We start from the raw sequence: 27,823 nt of genomic DNA, 5'->3' as shown, positions 1-27,823 counted from the left end.
TTTGTATGAGTGGTTTTAAGATTTTTCATATGGATGTTGAGAGTGTCTTTGTAAATGGCTTTATCAATGAAGAATTATATGTATCACAACCTCCTAACTTTGAGGACAATCAAAATCTAGATCATGTGTACAAGTTGAAAAAGTCTTTATAATTCTGAAATAAGTTCATTGAAATTGTTAATCAATTGGTTGGCCTGTTCACTAAACCATTAGCCAGGTTTAACTATCTAATAACTGAATTTGGGTTGGGATTCTTGGTTACTCAAATGTTCTATATATCTTTTTTTCAAGTTTTATATCTCATTATGTTCTATTTTAATAGATTAATTGGTTGATATAATCGATTAAATTGCTCATTTGAAAACCCATAGTTTTTTCTGCATTAATGATTCATCTAACGAGTTATTCAATTAAATAGGAATTTTATAGTTCTCTGCAAAAACCTCTTAAACTTTTAATTGGTTCTATTTTCTTTTAATTCATTAAAAGAGTGCATATTTTCAGGTTCCTTTAACTGCAGTACGTGGTACCCGTGTCAGATGCATGAAATAATTTCCTTCATACTTGCTTTATATTGATTGATTGGCCAATGTTAAAGCTCACAACTTTGACTGAGTCAATCTTATTTGAATAGGATTTGTATTCCCAATGAAGAAGTGAAATATTTCTTTGAAATCTAAAAGTGCACAATTTTTAATTATAAAACTGCCAAGCAGTTACATTCCTGTGATCCTCTCACCTAATTGCACATAATTTCTTTAATTCAAATTTAAATATGAACATTTTTATTTGACCTTGACTACATTGTTCTGTAGTTTTTTCTCATTTCCCTGAGCAAAACTGCTTCAGCACCATGTCTACCTCCACTACACCACCTAGAAAAAAGGACTAAATCAAGTGGTGCTAGTGGAAGAAGGACTCCACTGTGTGGTGAATCTTCTGTGCCAACATCATCTCTTTCCTCTCACAATGCTAGAGTTAGTCGCCTTAAAACCTGATTTGATGGTAATGGATAGATAACTATATTTCTCAGGAAATAAGTAAAGAGATAAATGTACCTAAGCTTCTCAAGTTTTCCTAGCAAAAAGAAGAAAACTTCAGAGAGGTGAGAAAACCGCTAACATCAGAAGTTTTAGACTTTTCTTGAAATGTCTGGTGAGGTTTATCCAGATCTTATGAATTATGGTGTTTTATTGTGGTGTTTTATTGTGAAGGTGTTTTATTCTAATCTTATCTTTGAAAGTGATATTTTGAAGACTAAGGTGAAAGGAGTGGACACTCAAATTACTCCAAGAATGGTTATAGAATCGACATTAGAATCGTAAATGTTTTTAGATTTTTGTAATTGTAAATCGAATCTTATTATGAATAGTAAGATTCATAGTAAATAAAATATGATATAACTTTAAATAAAAATAACTAATATGAATAAATGTTTAATCCATAAAATCAAAATATAAAGTCAAAATGTTCCATTCACAAAATTAAAACATAATAAAATGTAAAATATTTTCTATATTTAAATCCTACATCCTAATCTTATGCTTTCATTCATCATCTTCAAGATCAATGTCACTTAGATTATCTTTTTTTCTCTAATATAACACTCTCTTGCAGCTCATTCTCATTCTCTTCCTCCACATCTTAAATTATATCTTCGACTTCATTATCATCTGCGATTATGGTAGATTTTCTCTATCTATCAACCTTATTAGTTAAATTCCTTGGACCTATTAAAGAAACAAAAAACTTATTATAAGTATTATAACATTTATGATTAATTTAATTAATTGTAAAATTTTCATAATTTAAACAAATATCTCTCTTCTTTTTATTACTTGGAGTCCCCTCTTCAAGAATAAAATATTCATGTATATCCATCAATGAAACATCATTCAGTAATCCACTCATCGATTTCATATCAGATAAACATATAGGATCATAAGTATCACATTTCTCCTCTCTCACCTTTTTGTCTTATCTCAAGTTGAAGGTTATATTTAACAAAGACAAAAGCATTTATTCTTTGTTGTTCTAAGTGATTCCTTCTTTTAGTATGCACTTGATCAAATATGCTCTAATTTCTTTCACACCCAGTGGCGCTACAAGTCAGACTTAAAACTCTTATTGCTAGATTTTGTAGCTCTTTACCCGCTCCACCATAACTTTCCCACCAAAGAGCTGTAATTTCAAATGAAAAGCTAACATTAATAAATCGTGATACAAACTGTTATGCTTTTTATGAAACTATTAGCATTAATTAAATGCTTCACAGGATGCTTCTTATACCTGGTATCTATGGTCATACTTCTTCCAAACAATCTTTGCACTTTTTTGAATTTGTCAGGTTGTTGATCAAGTTGAAATCTAATTTCTTTTATCTGATATCATTTTTTCAATAGTGTCATATAAACCATATAAAACTTCATTATCCGCATTGAAATTTTTGTCGTAATCAAATCTGATTAAAAAAATATTGAAATAAAAAATCATTATTAATTTGCAATATTGATTAAGGTAATAATAGTTACTTACTTAGGATTAAGGTAGTAAGCAGCAACATGAAGAGGACTATGTAATTGCAAATTCCAACGAGTATGAGTTATTTTCCACACCTTTTATATTGAGAGTCTTGATTCTTAAAATTTGAGGCTATTTGTTCTTTAGCTTTATCCATAGCTTCATATATATATATATATATATATATATATATATATATATATATATATATATATGGCATAGCAAGTTTTGTGTCTTCATCTACAAGCCTTGATACTTTCATAAGTGGAGTTACACACTTCAAACAATATTGGATGGATTTCCATAATCTATCATCACTTAAACCAATGTTCACCACTTGTTTACCTTCATTTACTAGCATGATTACTTGTTGTCCATTCTTGTGAAAAAAAACATAGCTCGAAGAGTATTTTTCTATTGTGTTATGGATTGTAGGGTAAGAAAACTAGTTGCAAATATCATGATTGTTGATCGAGCTAATTCTTTTCCTTTGGACTACTTTCTATATAATTTTAGGACCCATGTGTGCCTATAAATGAAAGTTGTGATCTTTTTGGCATTTGCAATGGTATTATAAAAAATTGGGAGCTGACCAATGTCTTCAAAAATTAAATCAAGGAAATGAGTTGCATAAGAAAAACCAAAATAATTTTGTTCTTTTCTCCTCTAACATTTTTCCTACTACTATAAAATTAGAAGCACCATCAGTCACAACTTGCACAACATTATCCTCCCCAATTTCTTCTATCACATAATCTATTGAACAAGGAAGCTTTGATGATTTCAAAATTTGTCATAAAGATTGATGAGCATATATATATTCACACTCAATAGCTTTAATCATAGATTATTGGACTATAATAAATAAATAAAACCATTATTTTAATTAATATTCATATAATTGGGTTTATTTGGACCTTAACTATTACTTTTGTTAATTTTTTATTTTTAGAGTAAATGGTCTAAAGGAAGTGTATACCTTTGTGAATAGGCCAAATATGCAAAAGTCCAAGTTGTTTATTTAAATCAAAACAGAAAACAAAATCTGAGGAAAAGAAAGAGAAAATAAAATCTACAATGTCTCAGAAACAAAATTCAAAGCAAATCTCCTGCAAAATACAAGAATTATGGAAAGTTGAAAACTATTAACAAAATATAAACTACAATATTTTCCCAAGATCCTTGGAGCAAAAAAGCCTATAAAAGAACACAAGCAACAAGGAGAAAGGGGGAGCTTCATAGGATTTTCTTAGTTTCATTTCTTTTTTGTAATTCTTTTGTTTTGCCTCCGCATGGAAGGCTAAACCTTTTTTGTTGTTTCCTTTGTAATTCACATTGAGTTCTGGGGTTTTAGTCAATAAAAGTTTCATTTTTTAATTTTATATAGTAATTGTTTTAATATTCTAATCTCTTAGAAAACTGGTTTTTGTGAGATGTTGTACTTGAACGCATGATTGAGACTTTTCCTTATCTTAAACTTTGGTTTCTTAGTTAATTCACATTTTTCTGATTAATTTCTTGGGCGCATGATTCAAGAGAGAGGATGATGTGATTCCAATAGCCACATAGAACAAGATTCTTGACACTTTGAGGAATCACCTTGAGCTGGAAAATGTAGAGGCACTTTCTTAGAAGTTGGATCATAGTTCTAAGATCAAGAACTCACCAAAACAAGTACCAAATCCCAAACTCATTTGGATGAACCAAATATTGTCAAATTGAATCAACAAAGGAGAAGGAAAAGAACAAACCGAACAGAATTGAACTTCAAAACAAAAGAACCGAACAGAATTTAAAAACTAAACAGAAAATAGGTGCTGGAAAATTAAAGGAACCGAAACAAAAACAACTCAAAACTCAAGGCAATAAGAACAAATTGAAGAAGAAGAAAGGAAGGAGAAGAGAATGCTCATGAAGATGGAGGAATGGTTGGATGATCACGCCACTAGAAGAATGGATGCTCCTAGATGAGTGTGGAAGCCGCCACTTGAGGAAACCATGGTCCTTCAAGATAAGACTAGAGAAGAAGCTCAAAGCTCTCCAAATGCTCACTCCAATTTTGAGTATAGTTTCTTTAGATAAAATTCAAATCTGAATTTTACAAAGGAAGCACCTCTATTTATAGCCTAAGGTGCTGAAAAATAAGTGGGAAATTTCAAATAAACTCATTTGAAATTCCCACCAAAAACAAGTCACATGGGAGGTGTGACCTTTTTCTACTATGACACCTCCCAAAAACTACACCTACACCACTCTCCTAAGTCACATGGACAATGTGACTTTATTTTACATTTTCACACACCTTTATTTAATAACCACACCTCCTAAAACTATACAAGAGTATTTCAAAGCTTGGCCTTGCCCCTCATGGGATGGACTTGGGCTCTTTGGGCTTTGGCCTTCTTGGGCTTGGGCTTGGGCTTTGGGCTTGGGCCTCATCTTTATTTTATGTCTTCTTTTAATTTTGAGAAGACTAGAAGGAAGAACTTCAAATGTGAGGGTGGATGTCCTTTTCCTCCATTAATAAAAGCCTCCTTTATTTGATTCTCATCAGAGGAGATAAGCATTCCTATGGAGTATACACATGAAACATGCTTTACTGGTGAGCTTCAGTTGAATTAGATTGGTGTATGTTCAATCTAGTTTAGCTATGTTGGAGGATAGAGAAAGGATTAATCTTTAGAGAACCTGTGAAGAATTCAATGGTGGAAGAACTTGGGATCAACCACTTTTTTATTTGTTGTTTTAATCTTTTTTATATTTCCTGCACAATTATCTAAACCCCCTTTTTATTATTATTATTGTTAACTTTTATCTAAACACTGATTTACTGATTTCACTATTGGATTCGTTGGGAGACAACTTGGGGTCATCTTACCACATTTATACTATCATCTTTCTATCGTTAGACAGATCTAAGCTGGAATCATCTTAATTTGACAGCAAAACGACAGTTATCAAAGATCTGTTGCAGTGTGTGTATGTATAGTTAGGTAGATTTTGTATTGTTAATTTGTATCTAGTTATGATTCAAGTTAATTTGATTTGAAATCTCCTTTGAATGTTTCATTTTTCAAATTTGTCCTTAATTTAATTAGTTGATTCGTATTTTAATCAATTGAAATAACTCTTGTTTAAGTCTAGTGACTACATCGAATATTTTAACATATTGATTTTGTTGGGTTTAATAGTGCCAAAGTTCAAGAGGGGGGTGAATTGACCTTTTAAAACTTTCTCGAAGAAACAGTGTTTAACACAGTTTACAGAAAATAAATCGATTTATGTGAAAATGAACAGATTTATTTCAGTACTGTTTTTGTTTGAAAAGCGTTTATACAGCAAGGTTAATCACAAGATTATGCAGATAGATTTTCCAGATGCACACACACTGATATTAGAACGAAAACCAGTGAAACACACAACAGCAAACTTCAATTTCAAGCAAGTGATTAAGGTTCGATTGATAGCATGCCAATTAATTGAGTAACCTTTACAAACAACCTGTTCCAGTGACTTTTAACAAATTATAAGTGTTCTTCTTGAAACACACAGTTTTCCAGAAATTAAGAACAGTGAATCACAAAACAACAAGCTTCAATTTTAAGCAATTTTTTAAGGTTCAATTAATAGCTTTGACAATTTCTTGAGCAACCTATCACAATCAATCTGTTCCAGTAGCTTTTAACAAATTTTATATGTTCTTATCTTACTCAAACAACTTTTCCAGAAATTAAGAACAGGATGAAACGAGCCCAGAAAAAACAGATTTATTAATGAATGAACAGATTTATTTCTTTGTTGTTTTATCAATTATGCAGAAAATTAATTGCAGAGATTGAGAGAGAATGAACACAAGGCAGTTATACTGGTTCATTCAACTGAGCTACATCCAGTCTTCACCTAAAACCAAGGTGAAATTCACTAAATCACAGTACAAACAAACACAATTCCCACTGTTCTTGAAACCTACAAGAACTTAGGTACTCTTGCTGAAAAAACCTATTTCAGCTCACACACACTCTTCAAGAAAATCTATCAAGAAGAGTGTTCAACCAAACTATTACAAGAAGTGAAAAGTAAAACGACTACACCTGATTAAGGATACAAAGATCTGCCTTAAACCAGTAGGCAAGATTGTTAGAACAGTAGCAGCACCTCACACCAAGCTTTTGGAACCAAACCAAGAACAAGCACTTTGTGATTTTCGAAATCTTTGAAGAACAAATGCTAATCCTTTGTAAACTCTTAATTCTCTTCTGTAAAACTTGTTTTTACAAATGTATGAACGATGTTTAAACTCAGAAACAAGTTTTCATTTTATAGAAAACCAACTTATAACAGAATTTTGAAAAACAGTTAAAGCTGTTATAAAATGAATAGATTGAAAACAAAATGAACAGATTTATTTTCAAAAGCAGTTAGAGAATTTGTTAAGTGAGGAGACTTAGTCAACCACTCTGGTGCAGAGATAAAACTGAAAAAACGTTTAAGCTAGATATGGCACCAGAGACAAAAAGAATCTATTCATTTACAGATGAACAGATTTATTTTTCAAAACGAAAACAGAAAAGCTTAACTGTTTGAAACACAGTCGTTTTGAAAGATGCACAAAATCTAATTTTCTCAAGACTTAGCCAAGGCATCAGTGTAAAAAAGAATCTGTTTATTTAGAAAAGAACTGATTTATTTTTATGCAGTAAACGTGTTTTTTGTAAAACATGTGAAAAACAGTTTAAGAAAACTTATGCTTGTTCTTATCACATGGTCAGTGGTTATGAGGTGAGTTACTCAGCAAAAAGCCCACTCTTAGACAACCTCTAAGCACTACCTAAGACACACTTAAAGCAAAGCAAAATACACATGAAATGTACATAGAAGTCTTCATCAAACACAATCTTGAAGGGGCACCAACCATCTTCAACAATCTCCCCCTGTTTGGTGGAGACAAATCCCCATAGCTAACCTCATAGCTTTGTTGCTTTAAGCACCTGCACTGCACCAGATTTTAAACCAGAAAAAACAGCAACATTGCATAGCATGAGAAATGGTTTTAAGGTGCAGAATTAACTCCCTGTTTCAGCTAGCTTCACCTAGCATGGTGAGCTATTTGTCAGCTATTTTTCTCCCCCTTTGGATTCATCAAACAGCATATAAGCATAGGGAAAAAAACATAAAACAGAAACCATAACCATAATAGTCCAGAAAATAAAACCATATTGTTCAGCATTACAGACATTTGAAAGCTGATAAAGAACGCATTAAAAATAGATGACTACTGATCCTTGTAGTAAAGCTCTGCAAGTTGTGCCTGAACCCCTTCAATCTGATCATCAAGGTGTTGAAACCTTGCATGAGTAGTTTCAAAGTATGCCCTTTGTTCTGCAGACATTACATCAAGACGATACAACACTTGCCTTTCAAACATAGACATTGGTTCTCCTCGGTATTCTGGAGCTTGATAGGCAACTATGGCATTTGCAGCAACTTCCTCATGCACAGACTGGGTACCAGGTGAGTCATCATCCATAGGAGCAGCTTCATCCTCATCCTCATTGTGGAGGTTTGATGCCTCATGTTCTGCTTGAGGGTCCTTCCCTTTGAGAACCACCCACTTGTCCTCAATTTTGTGAAAACCCATTTTAGTGAGAGTTGAAGTATCAATCTCACTTACAGCCTTGATAGGGTCGTTTCTCTCATTTGTAACATCAATACCAAAGTAATCAATCAATTTGGAAACAATTATAGCATAGGGAAAGCGGTAATCAGCCAACCTTTTTTATTTGAGCATGTGTTCATTGATAATGAAAACCCAGTTTACCTTAATCTGGTTCATGATGCAATATAGGAGAATTAGATCCTCTTCATGTAAAACAGCATGGTTTGTTCCTCTTGGAATAAGTTGTCATGCTATGATGTAGGCTACTAGGCGTGGAGTGAGGTTCAAGTGCCCTGCATGGAACCTGTTTATACTCTCTGTAGGATTCCTCATGCAGCTTTTATAGTATTGCAGCTTGTTGAATTCTTGGATTCCACTGGTGTTTCCCTTCCCTACTTTCAGTCCAGCATACTTTATTCCAGCCACAGAATTCCACATCTCACTTGTGATCTTCATCTTGGTCCCTTTCACATAAGAGACAACATTCTTTCCATCCAATGTGAGGTTAGTGTAAAACACCTTAACCAAGTCAGGATATACATTACCCGTTAATTCCAGCAGCTTTTTCAGTTTCTGGTGCTTCAACACAGCCCTTGTTTCTTCCAGTTTTTCAGATTTCAGCCAGTTGAAATCCAGCACCTTGGGTATATTAATCTGCTTTCTGCTTGTCTCGTGAATGTAGGCATTGATTGCTTCTTCATTTCTAGTGAACCAACCTTCTAGCACACCTTGAAAGGTGGTTTGCTTGCCCTTATTTTTCTGTTTCTTTGAAGAAGAAGCCATGGTTGAACCAGAATTTTGTTCTTGTTTCAAATTATGATAACAGAAAAAGGGTAGCCAATGTGGGTAGCAGATATTCACACAGATTTATATAGAAATGAATAGGTTGATATGGCAGTTATGAGTGGATATGCATGAAGATTTTATGCTCTGAATTTGTGCAGAGAATCTTTGAAAATATGCAGCAAATATTTAGGGTCACGATGCACACAATTCATACCTTTATTGAGCACCCAAACCATCAAATCAGTTACATAACCATGACCAAAACCGTCAAAGGTACAGAGGTTAATGCCCACTAGGTCAGTCAAGCAGTCAAAGATCACAATTTCTCTTTCCTAGTCATAAATGCATATCAGTACAGAAAATAAACACATTCAATTACGAATAAACATATTTAATTTTTCACTGCTAGGCTCAATTGACATTTATAATACCCAATTCATTAAGCAGAAAATTAAACCTATCTTTGGCTAATGGTTTTGTGAACAAATCAGCAAGTTGTAAATCAGTACCAATGAACTTAATATCATATGTTCCATTAGATATGTGTTCCCTTAGAAAATGATGCCTAATTTTAGTGTGTTTGGTTCTTGAATGCATGACAGGATTTTTGGTTAAGTTGATTGCACTTGTATTATCACACAGCAGAGGTATATGGTTAAGTAAGATACCAAAATCATTTAATTGATGTCTTAGCCATATAGTTTGAGCACAGCAACTCCCTGCTGCAATGTATTCTGCTTCAGCAGTGGAGAGAGCTACACAAGCCTGCTTTTTGCATTGCCATGAGATCAAGCTTGATCCCAGCAAATGACAGGTTCCACTTGTGCTCTTCCTATCAATTTTGCAACCTGCAAAATCTGAATCAGAATATCCAGTTAAACTTAATGAAATATTACCTGGATACCACAAGCCAACTTCTTTAGTTCCTTGCAAATACTTCAAAATCCTTTTGAGAGCATTGTAGTGTGATTCTTTAGGAGCAGATTGAAACCTTGCACACATGCACACTGCAAACATTATGTATGGCCTGCTGGCAGTGAGATACAGTAGTGATCCTATGAGTCCTCTGTATTTGGTTTCATCAACAGAAATTCCAGCTTCATCATGATCCAAATGACAGCTTGGAGAGAAGGGTGTGCTGATTGGTTTACACTTGTCCATTTCAAATTTCTTCAGCAGATCCTTGCAATACTTAGCTTGACTTAAGAAACTACCATCCTTAAGTTGTTTGACCTGCAAGCCTAGAAAATAGTTCAACTCACCCATCATTGACATTTCAAACTCACTCTTCATGACTTTCACGAAAGCTTCACACAATTCTCCATTGTTTGATCCAAAAATGATGTCATCCACATATACTTGTACTAGAATTGAGTCATCTCCTTTCTTCTTAATGAACAAGGTCTTATCTGATGTGCCTCTGTCATAACCTTGTGAGGTGAGAAAATCACTTAGCCTCTCATACCATTGCCTAGGAGCTTGCTTGAGTCCATAGAAAGCCTTTTTGAGTTTGAACACATATTCTGGATGTTAATGGTCTTCAAAACCTGGTGGTTGTGAAACAAATACCTCTTCATTTATATAACCATTTAGAAAGGCAATCTTCACATCCATTTGAAATAGCTTGAACCCTTTGATGCAGGAGAAGGCAAGCAGCAATCTAACAGCTTCTAACCGAGCCACTGGTGCATAGGTCTTATCATAGTCTATCCCTTCTTCTTGATTGTACCCTTTAGCTACAAACCTAGCCTTGTTTCTGGTGATCACTCCATGCTCATCCATCTTGTTTCTAAATACCCATTTTGTCCCAATTATATTCATCTCAGGTATTCTAGGTACAAGAGTCCAGACCTCATTAAGAGCAAATTGATTCAGTTCCTCTTGCATAGCTAAAATCCAGTTGCTATCCTTGAGAGCTTCATTCAAATTCTTGGGTTCAACTTGAGATACAAAGGCCATTGCTTCACAGAAATTATTCAAGGATTTTCTAGTTGACACTCCTTTCTCAATGTTCCCAATGACATTATCAAGGGTTAAGTCTCTTGGGGTTTTCCACTCTTTTGGCAAACCTGCAGCTGCAGTAGATTCTTGTATAGCATGTGTATCAGCAGTATCAAAATGAATCGATTCATTTTGATTTAAAACAGATTTAAATTCATTACTGTCAAGGTCATCAGCAGCAGTTTTAGATATGCTATGATCAGTTTCATCAAAAACAACATGCATTGATTCTTCTACTATAAGCAACCTTTTATTGAAGACTCTATATGCATGACCATTCAAAGCATAACCAATGTGCACACCTTCATCAGATTTAGCATCAAACTTACCAAGATTTTCTTTGCCATTATTCTATACAAAGCATTTACACCCAAATACCCTAAGGTGGCTCACACTAGGTTTTCTGCCCTTATACAATTCATATGGGGTTTTCTTAAGAATAGGTCTTATTAAGGTTCTATTCAACACATAAGCTGCAGTATAAACTGCATCAGCCCAAAAATACTTAGGAAGCTTAGATTCATTTAACATAGTTCTAGCTAGTTCCTCTAATGATCTATTTTTCCTTTCAACTACACAATTTTGTTGGGGTGTCCTAGGGGCTGAAAAGGTATGTGTTATCCCATGCTTCTCACAGAACCTCTCAAACTTAGCATTTTGAAACTCCCATCCATGATCACTTTGAATTGATTTTATGCAGCAACCATTTTCATTTTGCAGAATTTTTGCTAATCTCTTAAAGGCAGTGTAAGAATCATATTTATGAGCAAGAAATAGAGTCCATGTAAATCTAGAGTAATCATCCACAACAACTAAAGCATACAAATTTCCAGCCAAGCTAGCAACTCTAGATGGACCAAATAAGTCCATATGTAACACATCCAATGGATTTTTTATAGAGACAATATCCTTTAACTTGAAAAAGGATTTGATTTGTTTACCTTTCACACAAGCATCACAAAGCCTGTTGTCCTGAAATTTAATGTTAGGCAAACCAGAAACTAAATCTTTATATTTCAATTTATTCAAGTGATTTGTGTGTATGTGAGCTAACCTCCTGTGCCACAGCCAAGACTCATCACTTATGGACAGCAAGCACTCATTTGAAGAGTTAGTTTCCATGATATTCAACAGATAAATGTTATTCACTCTATTACCAGTAAACAGTACCTTACTAGATGAATTACTTGAGATTGTGCAGCCTTTTGACTCAAAATTCACTTTGTATCCTTTGTCACAAAGCTGACTTATGTTGAGAAGACTATGCTTGAGTCCTTCTACATAGAGCACATTCTCAATGGTTGTTGAGTTCCCTGTTCCAACAGTGCCTCTGCCCAAAATCCTCCCTCGGTTATTATCACCATAGGTTACATGTCCTTCTGCTTTGAGCTTCAAGCTAGTAAACTTTGTAAGATCTCCAGTCATATGCTTGGAACAGCCACTGTCCAAGTACCACTGATTTTTCTTGCTGCCAATCTGCAAAACAGAATAAAAATGATACAAATGGTACCCTTTTCAGTATAGGGTCCAGCACAGATTAAAACCTTCTCTTTGGTAGCCATTTTGCTAAGTTCTTAGGCATAAGATGCTTTCTAGCAATGCAAGACCTAGAGGTATGACCAGATTTCATGCAGTAAAAACAGGTTACATGAGATGCCTTTTTGCCACTGTTAAAAGCTGAAAAAACTGATTTTGCTGGAACAAAAAAACTTGAAAGCTTTTTGACATTGGTTACATTTCCAGGGGTATAACCAAGACCATTCTTATTGAAAACAGCATTCTGTGATCCAAGGAGAGACTCAAGGTTTTCTCTTCCCTTGGTGAAATTGGAAAGGGTTTTTAGCAAATACTCCACTTGTTTTTCCAATTTTTTGTAGTTTTCACAGGTTTTAATAGAGGCATGCAAGCATGTTAGTTCAAGGCTTACCAAATCTGTTTTGGCTTTATGCAATTCTTCCTCAAGTGTTTTTACTTTAGGTGCAAGCACATTATTTACCTTTTGCAGCTTATTGCATATTACAGCTAGCCTATTTGCTTTATCATGAGTTTCCTTGAAAGCAGCAAACAATTTATCATAGTTATCTGAATCCACAGAGAAATCACTTACTGAATCTGAGATTGACTCCTCATCTTTCATCATGAAGCACAGATTGCTTTCCTCATTCTCAGTTGAAGAGCTGCTGGTTGAAGACACTTCATTTTCCTCCCATGAGATATAAGCTCTTCTTCCCTTGTTCCTTTCAAATTTCTTGCTGGCAGATTTGTCCTTTGTTTGATTGTCTGGACAATCTGTTTTGATATGCCCTGTTTTGTCACAGCCAAAGCAAGTATATTTAGAGAAATTTGAATCATTGGGTTTAGGATACCTTCTTTTCTGCTGGTTCCTATTTCTGCTATCTTCCTCAGGAATTTGCTGAATCTTTTTGTAAGAAGGCTGATTGTGTCATCATCTTCAGCATCTTCTTTTTCCTCCTTGATCTCATCCAGTTCAGTTGCTTTCAGTGCAAGACCTTTGGGTTTTCTCTCTGTTGTTTCCTGCTCTTTGAGTCTTTTGAGCTCTAGCTCATGCTCCATTAGCTTTCCAAACAGTGCAGCAGTTCCCAGCTTTGACAGATCACGGCTTTCAGATATGGCAGTCACCTTTGGTTGCCAGCTTCTGTCGAGGCACTTCAATATCTTTATGTTGAGTTCCTCTCTGTCAAATTCTTTTCCCAAACCAGTGAGGTGATTCACAATATGGGTGAACCTTTTCTGCACATCAGCAATGCTCTCCTCGGGTTGCATTCTGAACAGTTCATATTCTTGGATGAGAACATGTTTTCTTGACCTCTTCACATCTTCAGTACCCTCATGAGTCACTTCTAAGACTTCCCACATCTCCTTAGCTGACTTACATTGAGATATCCTGAAGAACTCATCCATTGTCAATGCAGAGGTTATGATGTTCTTGGCCACAAGATCATGTTGAGCCTTCCTCCTTTCGGTCTCATTCCATTCTGATCTTGGCTTTACCACTTCTTCATCCTTGACAACCTGCATTGGCACATAAGGTCCATTGACCACATCTTCCCAAATTAATGCATCAATGGATTCCATGAAAATTCTCATTCTAACTTTCCAAAATGCATAATTCATTCCATTGTACATAGGTGGTCTATTAACAGCAGATCCTTCAGCAAAATGCACATTAAACTCAGACATTATTACAAACAAACTTGATTAAAATACAAGTCCTAGCTCTTGATACCAATTGTTGGGTTTAATAGTGTCAAAGTTCAAGAGGGGGCGTAAATTGACCTTTTAAAACTTTCTCGCAGAAACAGTGTTTAACACAGTTTACAGAAAATAAATCGATTTATGTGAAAATGAACAGATTTATTTCAGTACTGTTTTTGTTTGAAAAGCATTTATACAGCAAGGTTAATCACAAGATTATGCAGATAGATTTTCCAGATGCACACACACTGATATTAGAACGAAAACCAGTGAAACACACAACAGCAAACTTCAATTTCAAGCAAGTGATTAAGGTTCGATTGATAGCATGCCAATTAATTGAGTAACCTTTACAAACAACCTGTTCCAGTGACTTTTAACAAATTATAAGTGTTCTTCTTGAAACACAGTTTTCCAGAAATTAAGAACAGTGAATCACAAAACAACAAGCTTCAATTTTAAGCAATTGTTTAAGGTTCAATTAATAGCTTTGACAATTTCTTGAGCAACCTATCACAATCAATCTGTTCCAGTAGCTTTTAACAAATTTTATATGTTCTTATCTTACTCAAACAACTTTTCCAGAAATTAAGAACATGATGAAACGAGCCCAGAAAAAACAGATTTATTAATGAATGAACAGATTTATTTCTTTGCTGTTTTATCAATTATGCAGAAACTTAATTGCAGAGATTGAGAGAGAATGAACACAAGGCAGTTATACTGGTTCATTGAACTGAGCTACATCCAGTCTTCACCTAAAACCAAGGTGAAATTCACTAAATCACAGTACAAACAAACACAATTCTCACTGTTCTTGAAACCTACAAGAACTTAGGTACTCTTGCTGAAAAAACCTATTTCAGCTCACACACACTCTTCAAGAAAACCTATCAAGAAGAGTGTTCAACCAAACTATTACATGAAGTGAAAAGTGAAACGACTACACCTGATTGAGGATACAAAGATCTGCCTTAAACCAGTAGGCAAGATTGTTAGAACAGTAGCAGCACCTCACACCAAGCTTTTGGAACCAAACCAAGAACAAGCACTTTGTGATTTTCGAAATCTTTGAAGAACAAATGCTAATCCTTTGTAAACTCTTAATTCTCTACTGTAAAACTTGTTTTTACAAATGTATGAACGATGTTTAAACTCAGAAACAAGTTTTCATTTTATAGAAACCAACTTATAACAGAATTTTGAAAAACAGTTAAAGATGTTATAAAATGAATAGATTGAAAACAAAATGAACAGATTTATTTTCAAAAGCAGTTAGAGAATTTGTTAAGTGAGGAGACTTAGTCAACCACTCTGGTGCAGAGATAAAACTGAAAAAACGTTTAAGCTAGATATGGCACCAGAGACAAAAAGAATCTATTCATTTACAGATGAACAGATTTATTTTTCAAAACGAAAACAGAAAAGCTTAACTGTTTGAAACACAGTCGTTTTGAAAGATAGAAGACTTAGTCAAAATACATGATGCACAAAATCTAATTTTCTCAAGACTTAGCCAAGGCATCAGTGTAAAAAAGAATTTGTTTATTTAGAAAAGAACAGATTTATTTTTATGCAGTAAACGTATTTTTTGTAAAGCATGTGAAAAACAGTTTAAGAAAACTTATGCTTGTTCTTATCACATGGCCAGTGGTTATGAGGTGAGTTACTCAGCAAAAAGCCCACTCTTAGACAACCTCTAAGCACTACCTAAGACACACTTAAAGCAACGCAAAATACACATGAAATGTACATAGAAGTCTTCATCAAACACAATCTTGAAGGGGCACCAACCATCTTCAACAGATTTATCATATCAAGCGTTTGAAAACACTTAAAGGTTTTTAAAGGATTTAAAAAAGATTTTTTTTCTTTTTTTCTTTTTTGTTAAGTGAAATCCGTTGGAGATCTTAAAGACTACCTAACTATATTGTTTGTTGAAGAAATAGACCTTGAAGAGAAGTGAATGATGTCATATATCTTAATGGGAATTGCATGTTGTCATAAGCATTAAAGTCAAGCTTTGGTGCTAATAAAGTTGTCTTAGCAACTAAGATAGATTAGATTAAGAGTTCTTGGTATCATGATCTATCTCTATATCTCAAACCTATGATGGTGAGCCAAAGCACAAAGTCCTTTTTTGAAACAATCAAAATTGATTTTAAACTCTCACTGATTTTTAAATCTGTTAAGAGTTTTTTCAACCAGTAATTTATAGTTTACACACTCTATAGGTTTTTCAATTGGTTTTTTGGAGAAATAATTGATTTAAAGTTTTTCTGATATAAAGCAGTTTTGTTTCCAAAATTCTGTTTTCTTTTTTCAAAGTTAGTTTTGTTTCCACATTTAGTTTTCAACTTCTCAAAGTTAGTTTTATTTCCACTTAGTTGTTATAATGTATGGCGTTAAACGAAAGGGGGGTGAATTGTTCAAGAGGGGTTTTTGAAAACTTTTTCAGCTAGAACAAAATCTTTTATATGAAACTTAAACATAAATTCAGTTAGCCAAGAATTTAAGCACAAAACAGCAAAGCACCAGAAAAACAATCGGTTGTTTCTGCGAAACAATCGGTTGTTTATACCAGTAAAGCAATAATAACTGAATTTAAATGAGTTTAAAGGAAGAAAGAGATACACAGATAGTTTATACTGGTTCACTCTTAAACCAAGAGCTACATCCAGTCCCCAGAAGCCACTGGGCAATCCACTAAGCAATCAAAACAGATTACACACAAACCACCAAAGAAGTGACCTTGAACCCTTCAAGAAACACACTCTCTTTGGCACAACACACACCAAGAATGTTGATCTTGACCACCTCAAGAGCACACAAAACTCCTTGGCAACAACGCCAGAATTTACAGAAAATTCAGAACGAATTACACTTGTTTACAGAGCAATCTGAAATCAATACAGATGTAATCCTATTCCACTCTCTCTTATGAAAACCCAAAGTAGAATGTGAATGTTCAAAACTTGAAAGCAATCTTTCACAACTCAAAAACTCAAATCTGTTTTTCTTGTTTGTTATAAAACATAAACAAACTATTTATATCTTTCAAAGATCGGTCAAAGCATTTAATAGAGGAGCGTATTCAGTTGGAAATCATTTAAAGCACACTCAACTAACAAAACAGAATTCTGTTAGGATTTTCAAACAAACAATCGATTGTTTTGGTTTGACAGCAAGTCAACCAACCAAAACAGTTTTCAACCTTTTCAAAAACACCTAAGAGTAAAACAATCAGTTGTTTCGACAAAACAAGAGGTTGTTTTTCACTTAGTTTGAAAAACACTTTAAACTTAAAAAGGTTTTAAAACACATTAGCTTTAGATTCAACAAAGAGTGGATTACATATTTAAACTACCCAGATCCTATCCTAAACACAGCAGCAACTCCAGCCTTGCATCAAACACTTGGATTTGGATTCTTCAAAGCCTTTGATCACTCTTGATCAACATTAGTGTATTTCAAAAATTCAATTTGTTCTTTTTACTTTTAACCAATTGTTTTCTTAACATATTTTAAATTGTTTTAACAATTCAGTTTGGTTTTGAAATCTATAAAAGGGAAGTAGGTTCTCTAAGCAAATCATCACTTGAATACACATATTCTATTGTTTTCAAAATGGTTTAAGAGGTTCTTTGAAATTTTTTGTGAAGCTCTTGTGTTGTCACTTTCACCATTGGCTTATGATTAAGAGCTTCTTCAAGGTGTTGCAGTTTGGAGGTTCAGTTTGTGTCTCCTAAGTCTTCAAAAAGGTGTATTTGTTTCATACTTTTTCTTTGTTGTAAAATTGTGATAGTGATAGGGTTTCTTGGTGAAATAGTTTTTTTAGTGTATGTTTGTAGTTCTTGTAGGGTTCTAGAGTTGTTCTTGAGAAATCTTGTGTAAAAGATTCTTGTGATATAGTGAAATCCATCTTAGTGTGAGATGGGACTAGATGTAGCTTAGTTTTGAGTGAACCAGTATAAGTTCTTGTGTGATTTTCTGCTTTCATATTCATTGCCTTGAAATTTTGGAAAAGTTATATAGCTGGTAACAAAAAAAGTTGTTGTTTCAAATTTTAATCAGTTGTTTTTTCTGCAGTATTAGTGTTTTCAATTTTCTGTTAATACAATTCCTAAAAACTATTAATTGTGCCTAAAGAACTAAATAACTGCAAAGTGTTTTAGGTTTTGAATCTTGCTTATCAAATTAAAACCAAGTTTTTAAGTCATCAAGTATTAGAACATATCAAAATCTTATATTTGAAAATTGAACTCAATACTGGTTTTGCATAAGTGAATGAGCAGTTTAGAATAGAAAATCTAAGTCAAAAATATAATCAGTTGTTTCTAATAATAATTAATTGTTTTTTCCGAAGTTGCCTTCTGATTGAGATATTTGAATATGTTGTTTCTAAAAACAGTCTTTTATTTTACTATCATGATTACTTAAAATAGCTTTTGCGAAAATTATCATGAGTACAATTCACCCCCTCCTTCTTGAACTTAGACTCTCATAAAGTCAACAATTCGTATCTAGAGTTAGGGCTTGTATTTTAATCAAGTTTTATTGATATGGCTGAGTTTAAGTTTCCTTTTGCCAAGGGTGTGTGTATTAATAGACCTCCCAAGTTTGGTGGTGTGAATTATGCCTTTTGGAAAATAAAGCACAGGTGAAGTAGGTTTTGGGTTAACATTTTTGTTGTTCTTCAATTGTATAAAGCACAGGTGTATTCGAAACTCATTTTTATTTATTGTACCGTGTTGTAAACAAATTCACATAGAGTTTCTGAAATCTATGTGTTGTTAAGAGTGTTGTGTGCTCTTGAAGGGTTCAAGATCAATATTCTTGGTTGTTTATGTAATCTTGTTTGATTGCTTTAGTGAATTCTTAGTGGTGTGTTGAGTAACTCTAGGATAAGAGTGAACCAGTATAATTCTTTTGTGTGATCTCTCTCTTCCCTACTTTGATATTTGTGATCTAAACTCTTTTCAGTGTTTTGCACGTAAAACAATCAATTGATTTCTAAAATCAATAGGTTTAAATTTTTGTTATATAACTGTGAATCTTTTTATAATCAGTTGAACAGATTAATCAATTTGTTGATTTAATTGAAGTTCTCAATCTAACACTGGTATTTGCGAAAATCTTACCAAAAAACACTATCCTCCCTCTTGTTCCAAGCCACATATTCTAACAAAATATAGTAGTTCAAAACATTTGTTTGGCCTCCTTGATCACTTTACTAATATCAATAGATATTAAGAAAATTGTTCCACTTGGACTATTCACCAAAAAGTTGATAAGAGACCTTCCTTTTCCATCTGTCCAACCATTAGACATCAAAGTACACCCACATTTCTCCCATTCAACCTTATATTTCTCCAAACTAACTTGCATATTGTCAATTGTGTTTTTCAAATAAGACACCCTAACTTCATGATAAGTAGGAGGATTTAGACCCTTTCCATATTCAGCAACAGATTTTGACATTTGAACAAATGAGGAACTTTTTACCAAATTAAATGGTAAAGCATTATCGTATATGCATTTGCAAATGTCTGTAATCACCAATTCTCTATCTTTAAACATTTCATTCATGGTTTTTTGTTTCCCCCTCCTGAAAAATGGCTCCAATGTCCCTTTCTTATTACTATCTTGGATATCCACTTCTCAAAACAATCTTGACGATTTGTTTCTTTGGGTTTTTGTCTTTATCGTCTAACAACTTCGTAAATATGTATTTGATATCGTTTGGAACTGATGTACATGCAATGACATTTTTCTTTGTACCAACAAGATGATGTTTTATTCCTGCAACACCATCCCCAACAAGTATATAAAGAATGCTTACACTTGACTAGAAGTTTATGAGCGGGAACATTCTCACAATGATTTTATGTAATATCTATTTCTTTTTTCACTTTGACTCATTACCTCTACCAACAAAGTCAAACAAGTAACATAAATAAACAAATATAAGAATTTATTTTAAAATACAATTTTTAAAAAAAAAATCTTATATAATAAAATAAAATACGTACTGAAATAATTTTATATAAAAAAATAAAATAAACAAAAACTCAAATAATCTTAAATAAAAACATAAAAATAACATAAATAAAAAAATATAAGAATTTATTTTAAAATACAGTTTTTTTAAAATATCTTATATAATAAAATAAAATAAGTACTGGAATGATTTTATATAAAAAAATAAAATAAACAAAAACTTAAATAATTTTATATAAAAAAATAAAAATAACATAAACAAAAAAATATAAGAATTTTTTTTTAAAATATAGTTTTTAGAAAATCTTATATAATAAGAAACTTAAATAATTTATATAAAAAGTAAAATTGGTTTTTCGAAAATAAATAATCCAATAACCTTTTCGAAAAAATATTTTTTAAGAATGGTTCAATTTTTTTAAAAATGGTTCAACTTTTTCAAAAGTGGTTCAGCTTTTTAGATTATAAAATTATGGTTCAACTTTTTAGATTATAAAATTGTTTTTCTCATAACAAAAATATTAAAACTTGAAATTGGTTCAGTTACCTTACCAAAAGTAGGTTTTCTTCTCTACTGGTAATCTTCTTCTGTAGTGAACCCTTATTCTCTAGGAACTCTTCTTCTTCGCTGAACTTTTTTTCCGTGTACACTTTTCTTCTTCTATGTGTTCTTCACTGTTCTTTTTCTTCTTCAACTTGCTTCGCTGGTAAATTTCTATTGTTTATCAATTTTATTCTCTTCTTCTCTTTTCTTCTCCACCTCCTTGTTCTTTTAATCTTTCTTTATTTACAGGCAAAATGTGTGACGGTCCATTGTATCTCTATGACAGCTTGTTTTCTTTTTTCAGTTTTTTGGGATTTTTCAAGAGAAATTAAATGAATCGTGGTCTTTCTGGGTTCATTGTATCTCTATGACTATTTGTTTTCTTTTCTTTTTGGAATTTTTTGAGAGAAATTAAATGAAATGTGAACTTTTTCTGTTTTTTGGGTTTTTTTTAGAAATTAAAGAAATCGTGCATAACGAAACTGAATCGCGAATCACACGATTTAAGACATAAAATGATTCAACTTCCAATATGTATCGACAAAGCTATATTTTGAAACAAATTGCGATTCGAATGTTATGATTAATGTGATTCTAACTACCATGACTCCAAGTGTTTAAAAAGATCTCATTCGTCTGAGATGTGAAGTTATTCAGGTTGGAAAAGCAAACACCAGTGCTTCTGAGAACTTACACAAAGTACAGTATTTCAAGAGTTGCTTAAAGAAGCCTATTGTGCCTGTACCGTCCCATACCCGAGCATTGACTAAGTCAAGGTCAAAGTCAACACCAGGGGTCAAAGTCAACACAAGGCGTTGCCTAGGTGAAGAGACGCTAAGTGCCAGCGTCACCAAGAAGAGGCGTCGCCAAGGCAAGGCGTCGCCTAGGTGAAGGCGTCGCCAGATCAAACAGTACTAAAGCAAGGCAATCACAGTGCAGTTCCCCGATACCCATGGGTAGGAAAGACCATGGAGGGAGCGACGCCGTGGGAAGGCCTCAGGTCCCGATAACTCGGGGCAGTGATAAAGAGAAGGAAAAGGTGGCTTCAAGGCCATAGTGATAGCACCAATGTAGGGCAGCCTGACTCGTGAAGTACCCTGCCGCCCCAAAGACGCCTCTGGGACATATACGACTCAAGAGGAAGGTCACGCCCAGGGTAGCCGGGTGCAGGGTACGAGAGGAAGGCAGATACGCTCTCAAAGTAAGTGACTAGATGATTGGGGGCATGAGTTGGCACCCAAAAAGTCACCCCTAGCGCAGTAGCACTCCCAAGCAAGAGGACTCACACGTAGAAACGTCCCCAGATGGGCAGAAACGCCCCCAGATGGGGTCACGGCGTCGTGAGGCCCTCCACGTGTGCGACAGCCATGTCAGAATAGAAACACCCTTTAGTCAGGTGCCAGGTAATTAAAGTCATTCAATACAGTTTCCGTTTCGAACATTCAGGTACTATAATGGCTCCCAAGCGTTTCAACGTCTTAAATGCACTACGTTTTCTAATTAGATACGCTAATTGAGTGCGTTATATTTGTAATTAAAGGCGCTTTAAGGCGCTTTAAATGCTTGGGTGGTTTAAATAGCGCTGAGAATGTTGGAAACGGGGTTGGAACTTTTGGCAAATTTACCAGAACTCTCTAGTTGCTTGCTCGTGCTTTGAGGTTGCGTACAAGGGACTGGGGAAAGATCTTTGCCTGAGGGAGAAAAACACACACACAATACACAGTTCTTTTTACCACCTTCAGAGTGCCATACGCGGTGCTCAGAGACGGAGGTGCACAGTTTTGGTGTTTCTTGCTGGCTGACTTGAGCGTCGGAGTGCAAACGGCCACTAGGGCGCCTCTTTGTCCTCTTTTTTGCAGGAATCCACAGGTAACCAGTGGGAAGGAGTCCCTAGTTGACGGTTGAGGTCGCGCACGAAGACGTCCCAGTCAACCGGACGGAACAGTGCCTATCAAAGGATTTCATCCTACTGGACTTAAACTAGAAGAACATATTCTTGCTTTCATCATTACATGGTAGATCACACCAACGGGGAGCAATCATGCACTACTAAATGAAATTCATTTGGATATAATGTACTGCATTCAGAGCCAAATCAAGGTTAATTGAATTTATGTCAGTAAGGATCATATGTTGAAGTCCAAGCGCTTGTCAGATTATCGTTTCCCTTATGTTGTTCTTGTGTCCAATTCTCTGCATCAGTTTGGAGTGAGTCTAGATGGTGAACTGTCATAAGTGGTCAAAAGAACTATTGAAATCACCAATGTCACTCTCCACAAGATGGGTTTTGTCAAGACTAATGGTCACTAGACCACTAAAGATGATGATCATGATCATGATGCATTTGTTGCACCTGATGAAGTTGGTCCAAGCAATATCAATGCTAAAAATCCTATGATCGTTAACATTATTCCTTGTGCACCTCCTGTAAACCGTGGTATTTCTCTCTCTTGTTGAACCAAGTGGTGTTCAAGCTTTGAAGAATCCAAACCCTTTAAAGGATGTTGAAGCCTTTGTTGTGCTTGGTGTTGTTGTGCTGGTTTAGTATAGTTCTGGGGTAGTTTGAGTTTTGTAATCCACCCTTTGATTAAATCTAAAGCATAAGCATCTCAATCTTTGTGAAAGTAAAATATTTTCAAACTAACTTAAAACAACTGATTGTTTTGTCGAAACAACCTATTGTTTGTACTTAGATGTTTTGAGAAAAAGATTGAAAACTGTTTTTCAAATGATTGAACTGTTAAGAACCAAAACAACTGATTGATTCGAGGAAACAACCGATTGTTTGTTTTGGGACCATAACAGAAAAACTGTTTTATCTTTAACGGAGCTTTAAATGATTTAACTGCTTACGCTCCAGTCATTAAATGCTTTGACCAATCTTTCAATTCAATTTAAGAGTTTGTTAAGATTTGATAACAAACTACATCTTTGAATAAATTCAGAATAACAGATTTGAGAATTAATCTTTGACAATTTTTCACTAAGAGTTTTTGAGTTTTTCAAAGAGCTGAGATTGCTAAGAGTTTGTGATTGATCAAAGTTTGTGGAATAGGATTTTGCTTGTATTGATTTCAGATTATCTTCTGTAACAAGTGTAATCCTTGTATTCTGTAAAACAAAGTTTCATTTTTGTGTTTGCTAAGATTGGTTGTGTGTTCTTGAGGGGATCAAGATCAGCAATCTTGGTGTTGGTGTGTTGGCCAAGGAGAGTGTGTTTCTTGAGGTGTTCAAGGTCATTCTCTTGGTTGTTGTGTAAGTGATCAAGTTGTGATTTCTTAGTGGATTTCCTCAGGGTTTCTGAGAAGACTGGATGTAGCTCTGGGTTTGGAGTGAACCAGTATAAACATCTGTGTACAATCTCTCTATCCCTATCTCTTTAAATTCAGTTTTGTTATTTGATAATTGGTATAAACAACCGATTGTTTCGGTAAAACAACTTATTGTTTTTCCAGTGTTGTGCTTTTGCTTTATGTTTTGAAAAACTGATTTCTTAATCAAGGTTTTCTTGAAGTATTTTCATTCTAAGGCTTAAAAGTTTACGAAAATCTTTCTTAAACAATTCACCCCCCCCCCCCCCCCTCTCGTTTAAGGCCATATATTCTAACAATTGGCATCAAGAGCTTGGTTCTTGAAAGATATTCAAGTTGATCAAAAATCTTTTTTCTATGGTTGGAAAACTATCTTTTGAGGAAGGTGCTTCAATCTACAAACCACCTTTATTCTGTGGATTGAATTATAAGTTTTGGGAAGCAAGAATGAAAATCTTTATTGAATCTATTGATCAAAGAATTTGGGATTCAATTGAGAATGGTCCTTACATTCCAAAGTTCAAAAAGAATAATTCTTTCATTACAAAACCTTTGTCTCAATGGACAAATGATGAATGTAACATGGCCCAGCTTGATCGGTCTGCTCAAAACATTATAGCTTCTGCACTGGATACTAATGAATTTTTCAAGATATCAAAGTGCAAAACTGCTAAGGATATGTGGGACACACTCAAGGCTGCTCATGAACCAAAGGAAGCAATGACAAAGAGTCAAGCAAGAAGGAAAAGAAGGCAAAATAAGAAAAGCCTCAATCTTTGCTTCATGGCCAGAAGGGAGGATGACTCAAGTAGTGTAAGTTCATCAAAGTCCTCAAACTCTGAAAATTATGGTCAATTGCTTCAAGCCTTTCAAGAAACACATGAAGAAGCCAACCGATTGGCTCTCTTGAACAATCGGTTAAAAGAAAAGAACAGCTGGCTTGAAAACAGAGTAAAGGCACTGGAAGAGGAATTAGAAAATTCAAAAACAGATTTTGAAAATCTGAAAATCATTTACAAAAACTCCTCGTGCAAGTGTCATACTCTAATTTGTGAAAATTGCGAAAATCTTGAAAAGAAGGTCCACTATCTTGTTAAAACAGTGGATAAGCTTTCTGAAGGCCAATCCAACTTTGAGAGTGTTCTAGCATCTCAAAACTGTGTTTTTGGAAAAGCTGGATTGGGTTTTAATCCACAAAACAAACAAGATAGATTTTCAAAATCATTTTCGAAAATGCCAGAAAAACAGTCGATTTGACCATCGAAACAACCGATTGTTACATGCTTCTATTGCATGAAAAGAGGCCATTCTGTGAGGTTCTGTAAAATCAGAAAACATATTGTTCCTAAAGGTCTTATGAAGTGGATTCCTAAGGGAAATAAAGCTTTAATTGATGAGTATAAACCAGATGGACCCACATTCATAAGGGGACCAAATCTTTGTACTTGAAAATCTCTTTTGTAGGAAATCTTGGAGGAGAGCAAGCAACTATTGATATGATTCCACTAGCTAGATATGAATGATTCTTTGACATTCTATGGAATCAACTTGAGCTGGAGAAAGAATAGTCATTTTTAATAGAATTGGATCAATGTTCTGTGTTTCAAGAACTCACCAAAACTTGCACCAAACACCAAACTCACATGGAAGATTCATCTATTGCCAATTGAACCGATTAAAATGTGTATAAAAGCAATTGAACCGAATAGAATGCTTCAAAAACTGAATTGAATCGAACAAATCAAGCTAGAACAGAAATGAACCGAACATAAAGTGAAAAGGAAACAAAGCACCGAATAGAAAGAAGCTAAAACATGTTTAATGATTCGTAAAGCATGGAAAATGAAATTGAAGATGAAGAAGAGAAGAACTTATGAAGATGGAGAGCTTGGTTAATGTTCACGTCACTTGAAGTGTGTAAGCTTCAAGATAAGTGAGCAAATGCCGCCACTTGAGAGAACCAAGGCACTCAAGATAAGACAAGGTGTAGGAGAAGACAAAGTTCTCACAATTCTCTCTCAATTTGAGTAGAGTTTCTCTATAGCCAAATTCTAATCTGAATTGTGAAGGACCTAAGCCCTCCTTTTATAGGAGCAAGGACCGGTCATTACAAGCTCATTCTAGAAGCTACCTACTTCTACAAACACGCCCCCTACTAAGCTCACTCCTCAAGTTCACGCTCCTACTAAGCTCACACCCCCCAAGCTTCTATATTTTCTTAAACTAAGGCCTAGAGATGTTTTTACAAAAGAGGTGTCTAATGTTTCCCTCTAATCACCTTTTATTACACAAGAAACTATAAAAAGAGAAAACAACCTCCCACTATTTCCTAATGTCTTGAACTTGCTCCTTATAAGCCTATGAGGTGGGCTAATGACTCCTTGAGCGTCTAACACTTGAGCCTCTACCTCTTCTTGTCCTTGATTATTGGCCTCCATTTCGTCTTGATCTTGATCTCCATCAACTATGGTACTTGGATAGTGGATGCTCCAAGCACATGACAGGGGAAGAATTCTATGGAGACAACAACAAAGGAAGAATTCTTGGGAGAGGATCCATAGGAGATGAGAACATCTTGGTAATCCATGATGTACTTTTTGTTGAAGGCCTAAAGCATAATCTGCTGAGCATTAGCCAACTATGTGACAAGGGATATCAAGTGATGTTCAAGTCAAACACATTTGAAATCTGTCTACCCAACACCAAAGAGGTAATGTTGGTAGGTAAGAGAGTTAATAATGTGTATCTTCTAGATATCTCTTCACCATGTTCAATTGGATGTCTTCTATCCAAGCAAGATGAATCTTGGCTTTGGCATAGAAGAATTGCTCATATTCACATGAATCATTTGAACAAGCTAATTTCAAAGGATCTTGTGATTGGGCTACCAAAACTCAAGTTTGAGAGGGATCACATTTGTGAAGCATGCCAAAAAGGGAAACAAGTGCAAAGTTCTTTCAAAATTAAAAATGTTGTTTCATCTTTGAGACCTCTTGAACTTCTTCACATGGACCTCTTTGGACCCTCAAGAACTATGAGTCTTGGTGGAAATTATTATGCTCTTGTTTTTGTTGATGACTTTTCTAGATACACTTGGACTCTTTTTTTGGAATCAAATAGTGATGCCTTTTCTGCATTCAAAAAGCTAGCAAGAAGGCTACAAAATACAAAGAACAGCAACATAGGTTCTATTAGAAGTGATCATGGAGGAGAATTTCAGAATGAGAAGTTTAGCAAATTCTGTGAGAAGTTGGGAATTCTGCACAATTTCTCTGCTCCAAGAACACCATAGCAGAATGGAGTGGTAGAAAGGAAGAACAGGTCTCTTGAAGAGCTTCCAAGGACAATACTTAGTGAATCATCACTTCCTAAATATTTTTGGGCAGATGCAGTGAGCACCTCTTGTTATGTGATGAATAGGGTGCTTATAAGGCCCATTTTGAAGAAAACTCCATATAAACTCTTCAATGGAAGGAAGCCTAACATCAGTCATCTCAAAGTCTTTGGCTGCAGCTGTTTCGTTCTCAACAATGGAAAGGAAAACTTGGGAAAGTTTGATGAGAAAGCGGACCTTGGTATCTTCATTGGTTATTCACTCACAAGTCATACATATAGAGTCTACAACAAGAGGTTGATGACTGTAGAAGAATCAGTTCACGTTGTCTTTGATGAGGTAGATCGTAGAGTCAATCAAATCCCAAAGACCAGTGCTGAGGAAGATGAACAGAGCATCAGTTTGGAGAAGCTGGAAATCTGTGCAGAAAAACAACCGGTTGATTCGCAGAAACA

General features: G+C 34.6%; 1 pseudogene; it reads right to left on the bottom strand.

Moving 5' to 3' along the window:
- Nucleotides 1-1,695: 1,695 nt before the first annotated feature.
- Nucleotides 1,696-26,472, bottom strand: LOC150027896 (uncharacterized; annotated as a pseudogene).
- Nucleotides 26,473-27,823: the final 1,351 nt, after the last annotated feature.

Source organism: Phaseolus vulgaris, chromosome 4 (genome assembly GCF_051622355.1).
Source record: "Phaseolus vulgaris cultivar YP4 chromosome 4, ASM5162235v1, whole genome shotgun sequence".
Lineage (NCBI taxonomy): Eukaryota > Viridiplantae > Streptophyta > Magnoliopsida > Fabales > Fabaceae > Phaseolus > Phaseolus vulgaris.
Note: the sequence above shows the minus strand (reverse complement) of the source record. Positions and strands in the feature narration are given on the sequence as shown.